The 16,291-nt window shown below is 30.1% G+C and overlaps 1 pseudogene; it reads right to left on the reverse strand.

The window, feature by feature from the left end:
• Window positions 1–939: 939 nt before the first annotated feature.
• Window positions 940–15,099, reverse strand: LOC148200228 (uncharacterized; annotated as a pseudogene).
• Between the last annotated feature and the right edge of the window lie 1,192 nt (window positions 15,100–16,291).

Genomic DNA, 16,291 nt, shown 5'->3' on the forward strand with positions numbered 1-16,291 from the left:
CAACTGTCTTTCATGGTAAATTAACTAACACATTGGAAGAAAATCAAGCACAGATCCACTGCCCCACCCCAACAAAATGAAAGGTAGTTTAGTAAGAGGTTATACAACTTAAGGGCAAGGATGTATTTTAGGGACACAAATTACTAGACAGTGATCATTGTGAGTGTTAGTAACATCTTTTCAGAGTCGTTGAAAATTGTCGTCATGTTACAAGAAAATGAAACATGGAGCGCAGCCTTTATTGACAATAAATGGGGATTTGTGGAAAATTCTATTGCCTCTTTATTTGACCACCTTGCTTTTCTATTTGCTCATGCCTATCTCAATTTGTAAACATTGGTGTAAACACTTGTTAATTTTATTTAGTTTGAAACACTTGTTTGTTTTTTTATTTAACTTTCTTATACTTGTAGTTAATTTTAATGAAACTTGATTAACTCATTTGTATCCATGAATTTTTACTTCTTACGTGAAAAGGGTTTTCTTATGCGAATAATATTGGTGTTTTTTTTTTCTCTAATTATTATTGTCATTTTATATTGTTATTGTTCCTGATATATTTTTTGCGGGTCTGGAAAATTTAATTTTTACTATATATTTTAATATTTCAAGTTAAATACACTTTTAGTATCTAAATGTAGATGTAAAATTAGAATTTGTTTCGGAAAGTAGGTTCAAGGTTTACGGTCCAATATTTAGTGTGTTGTTCAGGTCTAAAAGTTGTTTTCAATTCTAAGTCCCCTCGTAATCGTTCGTTCAAGTTGTTCACAGTTTTATGAAAAAAGTCAAAGTTAGTTCAACATTGGTAGTTCAATATATTTATAGATTTTGAAGTGACTTTTTTATTAATAATGACCTAATCACAATCTAATTGTTGGTAATCACACTTTATCTCTAAGTTGTTCAGTATTAAGATTAATTATCTTAACCATTGACCGATCAGTCTAACTCTCTAACCGTGTGCTTATTCGTGCATCCCAATGAAAGTTTATTGTCCAATTAGTGACTGGCTGGACAATCATACAGTATATAATTCATTCATTTTTAACTCAATGAAGTTAAAAGTTAACTTTTTTCAAGTGTTATTCTAAATCAACATTTGAATTATTTACACAATTTAATAAGTTTCAAATCAAATATCAATTTAAAACACCATTTAACACGTAATAGAAAATTTGTTTTTTTGGTTAAAAAAACTATATCATGAATTTTTTAAAGTTTAGAAACCAACATATATTAAAGTTTAAGACAATAATAAAAAACTAATTTATTTAAAGACTAAAAATATATTTAACCTTAATATTTTTAATTATATTTCCATTTTCTCTAACTTAATTCCTATTTTGAATCTCCTACTAGTATAACCTCCCTATTAGGGTTAAAATTCTTCTATAACTACCCAAAAAGCACCACTCATCAAAGTTACATAATTGATTTTGTTTACTATATTTCCTAATTTTGGGGACCCTTTATTATTGCGCACACGATACATTATTGTCTTTTCACTATCAGACATAACGATCACTGGAAAAGTTATCAGTACATCAGTAGACAAAACCAAACCCAAGTGGTGTTTGGCCAAAAGTTTGGTAACCTCTCTTGTACACCATTCTATTTTTTATTTTCTTTCCACACACTTCATACACATTCTATCACATTTTCGTTATACCTTTATATTATTTTATAAAAATAAAAATTGGATAAAAAAAGTATTTATTTCTTTAATATATTTTTATCAAGCAATCTACTATGGATTTTGAAAGACAACATGTTTATCTAAGTTATGAAAACTATACATGAGGATTGTTATATTCATTGACCAAAACTATATAATCATTTGCAGCATACCAGAATTAGCAAAAAACGCGTAATGACATTTTTTTAATTAAAAGTAACTTTTTTACATTGAATTATTCTTTAGTCTTATGTATATTTTGAAAGTTATATTGAATTTACGTAAATTTTCTTGTAACCTCTGCTCGCAACTTCTTTCTTATTTCCTTTTCACGATTTTGGCGCTTTCTTTCTTTTCTCTATGGTAGTTGCCGTGAGTTTAATTATAAAAAGTCACAAACAATCCTCATTACTAATAATCGAAAAATAATTCGCAATCGAATTATTTCGAAAATGATTTTAGGTTAATTGAACCCTTGTTATAATTTAAATTGAGTTATATATTTCTGTATTGAGTTGGTGTTATTGATTGATAATTCTATTAAAAATCTATCGTATTTTAATTTATTTTTTATTTATCTTCTTTTAATTTATTTTCTTGTTTGTCCGGTTTCTTTGTTCTTTTCTTATTATTTTTCGATTTTTAACTTTTAATTCTTGTGACTACATTTTTTGAAAATTTAAAACTAAATTTGAAACTTCAAAATCGGAAATAAAAACAAAAGTTTTAATTGTATTTTTTTTTAAAATTTCAAAATAGAAAAACCGAAAAACAGTTGAGCTTCAATTTTTTTTAAATTAAGAAAAACGAGATTTGAATTTTTATTTGAAAGTATAAAAACAAAAAAGAATTAATTTATTTTAGAATCTAAAATGGGAAAATTTGAAATTCTTTTAATTTTTGTTACTATTTTTTTTCTTAAATTTTGAATTTGAATTTTTTTATTATATTTTATTTTCTATTTTCCGTTCCTATTTCCAATTTTTTTCATTTGTTTCTCTTTTTTTTTCTATATTCTGTAAAAGATGACACCTTTTTTTTTAAGTTTTATTGGTTGAAACTTAATACATTATTAGAGTATTTGCCATGCATTTATTTGATAATTTTGAATTTATGAAGTCCTTTCCTTGGAGTGAAAAAGTGTAAGTGTGAGAAAATATAATTAACATATTTTTAGTTATATACTTAGTACCTTTACTCATAAGTTTACTGACTTTATTTGTGGTTAAATTCATTGCTTTAATTATAATTTATCTAATTCGGCTTATTTTGGTTTTATTATAATTTCGGATTTTATGTCTATTGACCTATATTTTTTATTTTCTTGATTGTTGAGACGGTAGATGGTCTAACTCATGTAGCCCATCTAGATGTTATGAATTTTTTAAGATAACTTACTTGTATAATCATGCATTTATTATTTGATCTCTAAGGAGTGTTTTTTTGTTAGTTGAGGATCTTTAGACAGTGGTATCATCAATCTATATATATGGTCTAATATTTTTTATGTATTCATTTTGAATTATATTCATAGTCAAATGGTAACAAAAAATGCTTTTTAACATCATTTTAACAAATATGAAATTTAAAACTCTTAAGTATAGAAAGATTTTATGTTACAAACAATCAAGAAATAAATCTATTATTAAAACAATATTCTACATATGAAATTAATAATGATTAAATGTAATATAGGCAATTTATTTTGAATTGTTTCCATATTAATCAAAGTCCAAAGCAAAATAAAGACAAATATAAATATTTTTTATATCAAGTTACTAATCAAATCTAAAGATTTTCTATATCAAGTTACTAATCAAGAGTTTTTAAAGAAAAACATAGAAGATTCCTATAATCATTTAAAGTAGACTATATAGATGAATTAATGATGAAGAAAAATATACAATTATATAATCTACAAATTTTCACTATTATTTGACTTGAACTTTTGTCATCTCTTGGTGGGATTACTTCCTTGGGAAGAATTATATAGCTTTTACCTCTAAAAACACTTAACAATGATCACTAAATATAATTCTTCTATTACACATCTTACTATTTGTTGAATAATTGTGAAAAAATATTTGTAAAATTTTATATTTGTGAGTATCTATGAATATATGTAAATATTTTTATATATTTTTTTTCAATTTTAAATAAAAATATTTAAAAGAAAATCTTCAATATATAAGCTTAGTTTTAAAATCAAATAACTTACTATAATATCAGTGCAAAATAAATTCGGTCCTTTTGAAAAAAAAATTTAAAAGAGTTACATCTAAATATAAATTTTAAGAAATTAATCTTTTAAAAATAACTTGAATTTTATAGGTTTAAAAAAAATAAAAAATACATGATCTCAAATGGTAAAGGATTCTTCAACCATTAATATTTATTTCACTAATAATTTTATTTCGACCATTTGACGAGTTGAATATTTGCGAGTTGAATATCATTACATGTATCCATCCCATTAACAAGCATATAATTTAATACTTGTACCCATTATTCGCATATATTCATTTAGTATGTATTACAAATTATATCTCAGCTATCCATAAGTATGATTTTTTCTATCATCTCTAGTTCCAATAAATTAAAAATGTTCTTTTTAGACTTGTTCTTATTTTTTTTTTCTGAATGTTATTAATCTTGGGAGATGTTAAAAAGTTATAATTATGAGTTATTTGTGGACTTGTTTATAATTAAAAGTAGTTTGTGTATGGTAATAGTTTATTGATAAGTCCTCTTAAGCAATTAGTTTAAGAAAAAACTTGACCTAACTTGTAAGTTTGGCTTGTTGGAAAAGAATAGATCATTTAACTAAATGGAAAGGATTATGAGTTAGTTTTAAAGACTTTTTCCAAAAAATTTACTCTTTTTCAAGTTCTTTTCAAACCTTTTCAATTTTAAAAACAAAATGTCATTAATTTGGAAATCAAAATTAATAAACAACAAGATAAAGAAGATAAGAAAGAGAAATACTGAAAAAAAAAATTATACTCATTCGTATCACATAAGATCTTCATGCAATCTGAATTATTCAACCATACAATAGCCGAAACTCACTAATTCAAATATTCCTACAAGTTCTCAAAGTAACGATTAATAACAAAAGGATAATAAAGTGTCAAAAGATCAATTCTTAAAGACACAATGAGATATACCGAACGCTCAAGATCCATAACGGTTCAGTCTATTACTCTTGTCAACGGTCAAAGCAGATCAAATGTTGGGTCAACACATAGTTCATGGTCATTGGACCTCAGTAAGACAAATGCTTGAGTTATTGGGCCAAATCAGCACGATAGGACCAATGATATAATTCGATAAGTAATAAAATAATATCAGAATGATTAAAGGATATTATTTAACAATATTAATGATATCCAATTAAAGATATTAATAAGTTGTTTATGAAACACTTGTAAATATAATGACAGGGCCAAAAGCCAGGTAAGTTCTACTAGATCCTAAATACTCAATTGTGATAAACAATTCACTAAATTACGCCTAACTTGAGCGTCAGAGTGCCTTTTATAGGTACTTCTCTCGGTCAAGAGTGTAAGCGAGTAGAGCAAACAACTCAGACATTAGAAGATAGGAAAATTACGTCAAAAAAATACATCTCTCGGTCCAACACATATTCATACATAAACACAAACTTAATAAAATTCTTAATCACACATGAAGATATATTTTGGACCACTAACAACTCAAAAAGGAAAAGAATCACTCTAACAACTCAGAAAAATAATCACTCTAAGAACTCAAAGAAAAATGAAGATGAATGTATCGTGATTCACAGTAGAAACAAAACAAAAGGTTGATTCAACCACACAACACAACCTTTTTTATTTGTAACTTGATTGTTAAAAACTATAACATGACTCCAATGGTGTTGGGAAAGTTTCTCCAAAGTGTTTAATAACTTGTATTCTATTGAAATCCTTATTCTAGAACTATCATTTAACTCTTTTATAGCAAACTGATTGTTACGCTTAATTTTGATAATGATTTGAAATCCAGATATGGCTGATATTCTTGTTCTGTGTGACCTCTAGTTGCATCACTTTAATTAGAACATCAAATCTGGCAAAACTAATTAAGCGTGCACATTTCCAAATTCCTTAATTCACTCTTCATTATCACGTTGATGACAAAATCAAATCGCATTTGGGTTTGGCATATATGTGTCCTTTTGAAAAATAATTGAATTGTTTCACCTAAAACAGTCTTCTGTCTTTTCTCTATTAACACTGCAAATTCAAACGTTATTGACTACCCTTTTCTTCTTATTCTTCTTCACTTTTCTACCTTTCCTTTCACAGGCGAACATCAATGAAAATCCTAGCTTTCAAAGTCACTAACGTAATTGTCAATTATCTTTGTTCATACCAATAATTGTCACTGCAAATCGCACAGAAAAGGAAGAAAAAGTAGGTCTTGCAATCGTATCTATTATTCTAATTTCAAAGTTTGGTCTTTTAATCTCTGTTTTGTTTCAGTGGGGCCTTTCTTTTTCTTTGTTCGTTTTTCAGTCACACTTGATCACTCGCTGTCATTATTGACTTTAGTCCTAACACTGATTTGGCCATACAGAAAAAAGTGAGTGAACACAGCACAAGAAACAAAATAAAAGAAGGTAAAATTTTAGGCCAAAGTTCTTCCAAAACATTGCATTTGGACCCTAAACACCTTAATTTCAACCGTATATTTCTCTGCTAATTTAACTCTGATTTGTCTGCTACTGAGAAAAAGTTGAGAGGTAAATTTGAAGACCACATTTCTTATTAACATTTTGCACTTGGATCTCAATGTTGGAGTAAATTCAGCACTTTCATCTTTCTGACTTTTCTTCAAAGATAAATAACTCTTGTGTACTCACGGATTTAGGAACTTCTTCTGGTCAAATCAATTCGTTTAGTTTAGAATTCCAACCAAATCAATTAAATTAGGTTAATTTTTTGTTTAATAGGTTCACCTATTTTTTTTTATTGTTATCTTATAATCATAAGCATTAAATATTTTTACCCTAATATTATAATTTATCTTTTAATTTTTATCCGAGTATTATAATATCTTAAGGATCATTTCTAACGGATTAGGTTTTCAAACAAGGTGATATTTATTCTATACTTGCTTTGTTTTTTCATATGATTTTATCATGGGATAAGATAAAAGAAATAATAACATTCAAAATAGTTAAATAAAGAATTAAATATATTTTTCATCTTCAAATTATTATAAATAGTGTTTCATTTTTAAATTAAATTATAAAATATTTAATCTCTATATTTTATGAAGGTTAATGTGAAACATCTTTCTTACAATCCACGTATGGAATGTTTTCTATCCAAGAATCACAGTTTTACAATAGACTAAAATTTAAGATAACTTTCACAAAGGAGGAAATACTTTATTATATACTTTAGGAATTAAATATAATTTCATTTAAATCGTTGGTTAGTTCTCATCTTTATTGAAGAATTAAGTGAGTTTTTTTGTTGAAAACGATTTTAATTGGATTTTAAATTTTGTAAAAACGTAATAATTAAGTTTTTTGCGTTAAATGATAAGAAACACGTCAAATATTAATGACATGGTACACAATAAGTTTATTAAGGTGAAACATTTTATTATGTGGAAATAAGATTGAAATTATAATGAAATTAGAATTTAATTTATAACGAGAAGTGAGTCGAGTAAGATGGGAGACGAGGTGACTCGGTAATGGTGGCGGTGAATTAGTCGAGCATCAAGGGTTATCCTCACCCTTCGATCAACAGCAGAGGGGCTTTCGAATGGACCATCAAGATTGTTCGTAGCAACGTTTATGCTTTCAACATGTTCTTTCTTCATGTTCAAGTTCCTAATGAAGATGCTAATGAAGTTGGTATTTATGTTTTATACTGGGAGAAGTGAAAAGAGCATGCAATCAGATGGTGCTGCTGTTTTTGTTCTCTTTTTTATTGTCAAATCAAATCATCATTCAGTATATGCTGCACAACTATAAATTTTCCTATATAAAATTACGTGGTTAGAAAAAAAAGAGTTAAAAAACGTATTAATGTAGAGATTTCAGATTTTGAAATTGCAAATTTGAAATTTCGAAAGGATTAAAAATTCAGCATTAAAACAAATTCAAACCCTAAAATTTTGAAACTGCAAATTTGAAGTTCTGAAAGCCCCAAAATTTGCTTAAAAAATCCTAAAATCAAACCTTAAAAACAAAAGAAATAACAGAATTATCGAAAGGATATTGATTTTGTGTGGTGTATGAAGAAAAAAGAAGCCTATATAGATTACTGCACCATCCCAATGTGGGAGGTATTGTTCCTCAGAGAAGATTGTTGAGAAACAATGAATTTAGTCTAGCCAAATTTCCCAAACTGTCTGGTATCCAATAAACCCAGATTAAGATTGGATGTTAAATTCAAAATGAAAAACCTTGAAAGGTTGGCTAAGCTGCGAGGAATTGATCCAAAAATTTGGTTTTCCTACAGTAGCAGTGTTCTTATGTTGAGTTGGCTCTTTCTTCCTCTTCCCTTTTGTTTTTTCTTTTTTCTTTTCTTTTCCTTTACTAAATTCATATTATAATTTAAATGTTATTTTCACGTAATAAAAATTATGCACCTAATACTCTTATGGTTCACTACGTCATCAATATTTGAGATCGTTTCAATGAGAGAATCCACTTAAGATTTTTTAACAAATATAAAAACAAATCAAATATTTAAATCTCTCATAATAATTTAGAACAAAAAATATATTTAATTCTAAAATAAAATTAGGTTTAATTACTAATTTGTTTTTTATATTATAGTGTTTGATTGAGTTTGATCTTTGTTTGACTCAATTTAATTTTTATATTTTTTTACTTAATTAATTTTTTAAAAGACTTAACTCGGTCCTTTTGGTTAAATTCATATTAACACTGTTTGAAAGTGTCTAATATCAAAATCTAAGTGATATCTTATCTTAAAATCTCTCTAGTTTTTCCTTTTTTTCTTCCTCATGTTCTTCCACTTTCAACCACTTTCCTCCGCCTTCCTTAATTTTCCTCCAATTCTCTCCACCACTTTTCACATCTGACCAACTTCCAAACATAAGATTAGTCACCCTAAACCCTTAACCAAAAAAGGCCCAAAGAAGTTGAATTTAACAACTTTATTTCAATACTTGTAATATGGAAGTGGATGAATGTAGTGGAAGGAGAGAAGAAAGGTGGACACAGATAATGAAAGATGAAGGGAGATAGAGGAAGATAGTGAGAAAAGAGACCGAGGTGAAAGGAGAAAACATAAACCAGAAAGTTATAAAATCTAATAAACTTTTATATATATATCAAATTTCAACATCAATTTAATAAAAAATTACTAGATTTTATCTTTTAAAAAAGATTGAATTGAATAAATAAATAGATAGAAACGGACTAAAAAAACAAATATAGAAGTTAAAATGAATAAAAAAATAAAAATATAAAATGAACTTAGTAATTAAACCATAAAATTGAAAAACGTATCATAATTATTGAGAAAGAAAAAAAAAATATTATTTTGACATTATGAAACGTTGCGGATGTAGGTGGCATTATGAAAAACTAAGATTTGACATAGACCAACCGAAATACCAAAATGGTCATTAAACACATCCAACCCTATCAACCGATCCATAATAGGAAGACTATATTTTATAATGTTAAGCCACCACCCTAACCTGCCAACCCTTATCACCATTGTGCTCGGCTTCACTCCGACCTATCTAACTTCCCCACTGAACCTGTCGCTTCTACTTTTAGTCACTGTCGGAGACATTTTGTACGTGTCACGTAAACTGTGCTTGATCACACATTTTCTTTTTCTATTCCACAAAAATCAATTTGCAGTCACAAAAAGAACAGAGCACATACTACAATACAGTTATTGCAGCTGGTTCAGGCCAATTTCTTTTTGCTTCGTCTCCTGTTTCGTTTGGTGTTTACTATAAATAAATTAAAAATATAACTTTAGTTTAAAAAAATAGAAAATAAATAATGGATAGTAATTACAATTTTTAGTTTTTTTTTGCCCTTTAACATCACATGCATAATCTTACTTTTAGCTATATCCATCTTCTTTTATCATCCAAATCGAACAATGTGTAAGTTTCTTAATGAGTAATTCATCCATTAGCGTATTTGACACATATATCATTTGCGATGCCTAGGTTAGACATTTTTCTAAGGGCACTATCGAGTTAAGAAAGTTAAGAGAAAAGAAAAGTACGAAAAAAAAATAGCAAAAGTAGAGTAAGATAAGTAGAGAAATTATGCACTTACATAAATCAATAAGTTTTTCAAAATAAACTTTATATATCTAACATCCTAAAATACAAAAAAAAAAATATTTATATGTTTCATTCAAATATATATTAAGTAATACTGATATTACAAATATGAATCATGCATAATATATATTCATTATGTAATTATAGTTCTTTTAATAAATTTTCTTAAAGGATTTACCTTCTACATAGTTCAAACTATAAAGAAAATACTATGATTACATGCTACACAATATATATTCATACATGCACAAAAGTACTCTTCGAACTTTCATCTTTAGTTCACACCTCTCTATTGACTTTTTTTCTCTCACATAACACACATTAGATTTGAAATTACCAACGTGGCATACTATGCCTTAAATTTACACAAATAACACGATTTTTGTTTAGTTTAAAATTCGGTTTTCGAAAAAATGAATTTTGACTTTGTTATGCATTGCTTTTTCACATAAATTTAAGTTAGAATTTTGTTTCTGGAAAACCGAATTCTGACCTTTATTTAAATTTATTTTATAAATGATAGATTAAAATTCGATTTACGGAAAACTGATTTTTGAATTTTATTGGAATTTAGTTTCCAGACAATTGAATTCTTACTTATATTTGGAATTTCTTTTATGAACGTAGGTTTTGGAATTTTTATGAAAAGTATTATGGAATTCGATTTAGGAAACCGAATTCTAAGTTTATTTTTGCTATATTTTTGTGAAAATGTATATCTTTTGGTAAATTTGTTTTGAGTGAAATTTATAAAAAGGTAGGTTTGAATTTGGTTATCACGAGAAACTGAATTTTGACTTTTCTTGGTAGTGATTCAAGGTAATTTATTATTTAATTTTTATTTAATTGAAATGAAGAAGGAGAATGATTTTTTTTTAAGACAAATATAAGTTTTATTCATTGAATTTAGTGATGGTATGATGATCCTCTAATGTCAAGATTGTGAGGACAATAATTTCTTGTGTGGCCTAGGGTTTGACAGTATGAGCAATTTCGTGGGTGTGGTCGTTCCCTAATATCCATTTCAGTCCTGATTCTGGATGATTTTGGCCGACCTTTTTGCATTCCTTTTTGTGGCTGGATAAGGCCAAATTTCTGTGCCTTGGTATGGTGGCCAATATTCTTCATATCGCAGCTCCCCAAACATATTATTGTACACTTTCATGATGACATCTAACCTATAGTAGGGAGCAATGTAAATGTTAAAGTCGTGATGAGCATGTTTGCAAGCTGCTAAGACATGTGAATATGGTAGATGAATCTTTTGAAACTTGCCACAATCACACCATCGTTCATCTAATCTGACAACAAATTTTCCTACAAGTCGTATTTCTCTTGGGTTTACCATGTCCTCGACTCTGAATCTTATTGTATTTCTATCAAATTCAACAACCCTGTGGGTGTTTGATTTCGAATCACCATCATGTAGGACCTTCGTGGCATTTTCATAATAGACATGACCAGCACTTATCATTGCAATTATTTGTTTCCTCTTTCTATGAAAAAGGCGTTGCATCTTGTGTATGTGGCCAATACTATGGAGGAGATTGGTAAATTTATTGTCTTCTTCAGGACTGAGTTAATTGCTTGGGCTATATTTGTTGTTAGGTGACCCCATCTTTTGCCTTTATCATACGCAAGTGTGAATCTTGAAATTTGATCAATCCAAGCTACTACTTCAGGCTTGTTTTCCCTAATGATATTGTAGTAATAGTTACATCGCGACTTAGTCATTGCGTATGCTGCAGAAATATTTAAGAAAATAGTAATGATTACGGATAACGAAGAATAATAAAGACAATATTTAATTGGTTAAAATTTGTTAAAATGAAGTAATTACCCATGTTGACAAGGTCCTTCTTCAAACTTGTATCCCTAAATCTTCGGGTGAAATTTTGTGCAATGTGTCGAATGCAATACACATGCACGCATTGTCCTTTTGTCCACCCACTGGTCGGTCTGTTGAATGCTGCACTAATAGAGTTGTCGCGATCCGAAATTAAGCACAAGTTTTGTTGAGGTGTGACATGTCTCCTAAGGTCTTTTAGGAAAAACAACCAAGCGTATGTTGTTTCACCCTCAACTATAGCGAAAGCAATGGAGAGTATGTTGTTTCTCCCATCTTGTGCCACAACCACCAGAAGAGTCCCCCTATATCTTCCGTACAGGAATGTTCCGTCCACTTGCACCAACGGTTTGCAATATGGGAATCCATCAACACAAGGTTTGAAGGTCCAGAAAAGTCTTTTGAAATATTGTTGGTTTTGGCGGGCCTCTTCGCCATCAATAATTGGTTGTGTTTTCAATTTGTACACAAAATCGGGAAGAAAAGTTTGCATGACTTGTACTAGGCATGGCAATTTGTTGAACAATTCTTCTCAGTTCCCATACACATGCTCAATTGCATGTTGTTTAGTCAACCAAGCCTTTTTGTAGGATGTAGTGTACCCCATAGAGGTCTTGATGGAAGCAATAATTGTTGCAATTGGTGTGGATGGGTCAGATTCAACCATCTCACGTATGTGATGGGAGATGATTCGTCATCCCAACCTATTGTGATCTTGTGTGATGAGTTGTGAGGCACATGTGTGGGCACCATCAATTTTTCTTATTTCCCAGTCTTGATCTCGTGTACGAAGGATGACTTGATAGTTCCATGGACACTATTGATGTACACATTGCACCCTCAACCTTATTGTGTTAGAATGTGTCATTTTGTATGTACAATGGTTTTGTATATGAAATGTGTTTAGAGCATCAATGGGTTGTTCCTTGGTTTGGAATCTCATTCCCTGAGTCAATGTTCTAGGTTAATGGTCGATAGTGTCATGCAAAACTGAATGATGATCATATGCATGAGGATATTGTTGTAGATGCGAGGGAAATTCTTCATAGGATTGGAAGTGGTTAAGTGGGTTATATGGAATAAATGTAAAATGTTGTTGTTGTTGTATGGAGGGGATATCTAAGTTTTGTTGTTCATCATGATCGTGTTGGCTTGGGATTTCATCCTCATCTTCACTAAATGGATCTAATGATGATGAAGGTAAGCCTACAATTTCATTTCTTGTAAAGTAGGAGGCGATAAGGGTTCTGTGTTTTGATGTGGGAGATATTGAAAAAGTTGTGAGTTGGATGGACTAGTTAATAGTTCAGTGTATGATTGTATGTCATTTTGCCATTCCCCTAAATATGTGTTGTTAAGGTCAGAAGAGTGATGTGTGGGTTGGGTAAGTGAGGGTGGTTCATCTTGCGTAGATTGTGTTCCAAAATTCGGTATGAAAGATGGAATGGTTGTTGTATAGGTGGAACAAATTTGTATGCATGTTAAAATTGGGTTGGCCTTTATGATGTCAATTGCACCTTCCAAGTCATCGTCATCTTGAATCTTGGAGGATCTATACTTCATTGGTTAAAATGAAGTAATTACCCATCAAGATTCATTCAAGACTTTGTGCTGAAGTGGTTCTAATTCAATATGCAATTGAGGTGTATGTGTTAGAGATTAGGTTCTTCATAAACAATTTGTGTATTGTACTTGTGCGAGTTTGCCAAGGGGTTAAGGGTTGTGATTGCACTTGGTTGTTGAAAGAGATTGAGGTTGTTCATCTCTTGTGTTGCTATATTGAATTTGAGTGGTGAGAGGAGTGCATTGAGATAGTTGTCTCTATATTTCTGTATACTCAATCAATTATAGTGGATTCCCTTCAAGTAAGGTTGTTGAAGGAGGACTGGATGTAGGCTTGTGATAGTCGAACTAGTATAGATTGTTTTGCGTTGATCTTTCTCTACTATTTTTCTTCTTATTGATTCATTACTATTTGTTTGAGAATCCCATTCACCCCTCCCCCTTTGGTTTGAGATATAAGACCTTTCTTTTCTTACATCTTTTATAAACATTGGGAATGGGATGCTTTAAGCATGCAGTTCATCTAGATCTATCTTATACAAGTTGTCTTGTCTACTATTAGTAAATACCAATAGACCTTGGTTGTTTAGGACTTAGCATTGACCTTTTTCGAAGATAACATTGTATCCGTTGTTACACAATTGGCTTATGCCTAACAAATTATGTTTCAAGTTGTCTAATAATAAAACATGTTCAAAAAAGGGAAAGTGTTTATCCCTATCGTTCCAATTTCTATTATTTTGCCTTGTTGATTTCCTCTAAATGTTATTGATCTACCTTTTTGCTCCTGAGGTCTTGGAACATAGATCTTTGACCCGTCATGTGTCGCGAGTGTCCACTGTCTAGGTACCATGACAAGGGTCTCCTTGTGGTAATCAAGAAGATCTACAAGAGAAAAAAATTATTTTTAAGTACCCATTTTGCATTGGATCTTGCTTTGTTAAGACTTATTCATTTTTCTCTTTTCAGAGATTGGTGCATGGTTATAGATTTTCTCTTTAGATCTAACAAAATAATCAATTTTTGATTTGGATGTACTATGAGTGGTGTTGCCATTGAATCCCAAACAATGTTTGTCAGACAAGTGCTTACAACTTTTGTCTATAAGCCCTAAACGTTCATTTCCTTCAAACGTTCTATTTAACACCTTATGTAGGGTGTCATTTTTGTGTTTGAGGATTTTTACATGTTTAGCATCTCCAATAATGATTGTATTTTCCACTAACTTTTCATTTTTCGAAATAAATTTTTTATTTTCTTTTTTCAAACTATTTAGCTTCCCTTCCTAGTTGCTAACTTCTTATTGTAAATCCTTAACATCATCGTCGGACGATGTTAGTTTATTTTTCAAAATGGCATTTTCTTTTGAAAACTTTTTGTTTTGTTTTCTTGCTAGTTGAAAATCTTCAAACGATCGAAAAGAGTTTGACAAAAACTCATGGTAACCTTCAATAACATAATGTAGGTTAGTGAAATCTACCTCATCGTTAGAGTCGTCTAAAGAGAATTCGGCGTTATCTACCATGAGATAGAGATTGGATTAAATAACAGTGTATAGGTTAGTGAAATCCACCTCATCGTAAGAGTCGTCTGACAAGAATTCAACGCTATCTACCATAAGGTAGAGATTGGCTTCCTCTGCTTCCTTATCAGACTTTGCGAAGTCTAGATCCTCCCAAGTACTCATGAACACCTTTTTCTTGCCTTGTTGGGAAAGGCATATTTTCTCTTTGTCATTTCTAGGTCAAGACACTCAAACTTGAAGTGGCCTAGCTTCATGCACTCATAGCAGACAAGAGGACTTTCCTTTCGCTGGTCATTTTTGGAGGTTGACCCAAAGCGTTTGCCTTTGAACTATGTGCCCTTCTTTCTTCTCCACAACGAATGAATCTTTCTCGATATGAATGATAGTTCCTATTTTTCCTCCTCTTCTTCTTCTCCTATGGAGTCTTCTTCACCATTTGACTCTTTTAAAGTTCTTCTACCTTGAGGGCTTTTGTAGGAGTCCTTCTAGCAAGCTTCTGAGATTTTAGCGCTATGTTCTTTTCTTTTCTTATAATTTCATCTTGTTGAAGCTCCTGCTCATGAACTTTTAGTATTCCAACAAGTAATTTTAAACTTATCCCATCAAGATTCTTTGAGATCCTTTAAGTAGTGACTTGTGGCCTCATTGTCTAGGGAGACTGCGAAGAATTTTGTCAATATTATCAAAATTATCATAGGTTCATTTAAGATCATTTGAAACTGGCTGAACATAGTTAGGATGTTCTCGTTGTCCATCATGGAGGAGAACTTGTACTCCCGAGTTAGCAAGCTCAAGTTTTTTCTTTTCACTTCACTTGAGCCTTAATATGTGATAACTAAGGTATCCCACATCTCTTTATTTCCCTTAAAATCATGGACTTTTGTTAAAGACAAAATAGTATATATGAACAAACAATCTCATGTTTTAAAGTGTAATCAAATAACATTAAAACGAGTCAAAAGATCAGAAAGCAACCTAGGAAGATCTCTCACGAAGCTGTTGAAAAGAATATCTCTCGTGTTGTTTAACGAAAAAAATATTAATAAAGCCTATAAATAGAAGATCTCTCACAAAGAAAATCAAGAGGATAGCCAAAGTGCGTTAAGCTTACAACGCCATATGCATCCTAAAGAGAAGAAGAGAGAAAAGAGCTTAAAGAAAAGATTATATATGAGCTGAAGAAAAGAGAAGAAAAGAGAAAAGAGAAAGAGATACTCTAAAGCTTAAGCATCAAATCTCTTTCTTTTATAAGATCTTAGAGACAAACACATGCGAGTGTTTAGACTGTATTGTATTGTATTCACACCCTCTCGTAGAGAGATTTAGTCTAAACTACTTGTATGCAATTTTTTAT

The sequence above is a fragment of the Vigna umbellata genome, chromosome 4 (assembly GCF_029865625.1).
Source record: "Vigna umbellata cultivar VRB3 chromosome 4, Vumbellata_1.0, whole genome shotgun sequence".
NCBI classification, from domain to species: domain Eukaryota; kingdom Viridiplantae; phylum Streptophyta; class Magnoliopsida; order Fabales; family Fabaceae; genus Vigna; species Vigna umbellata.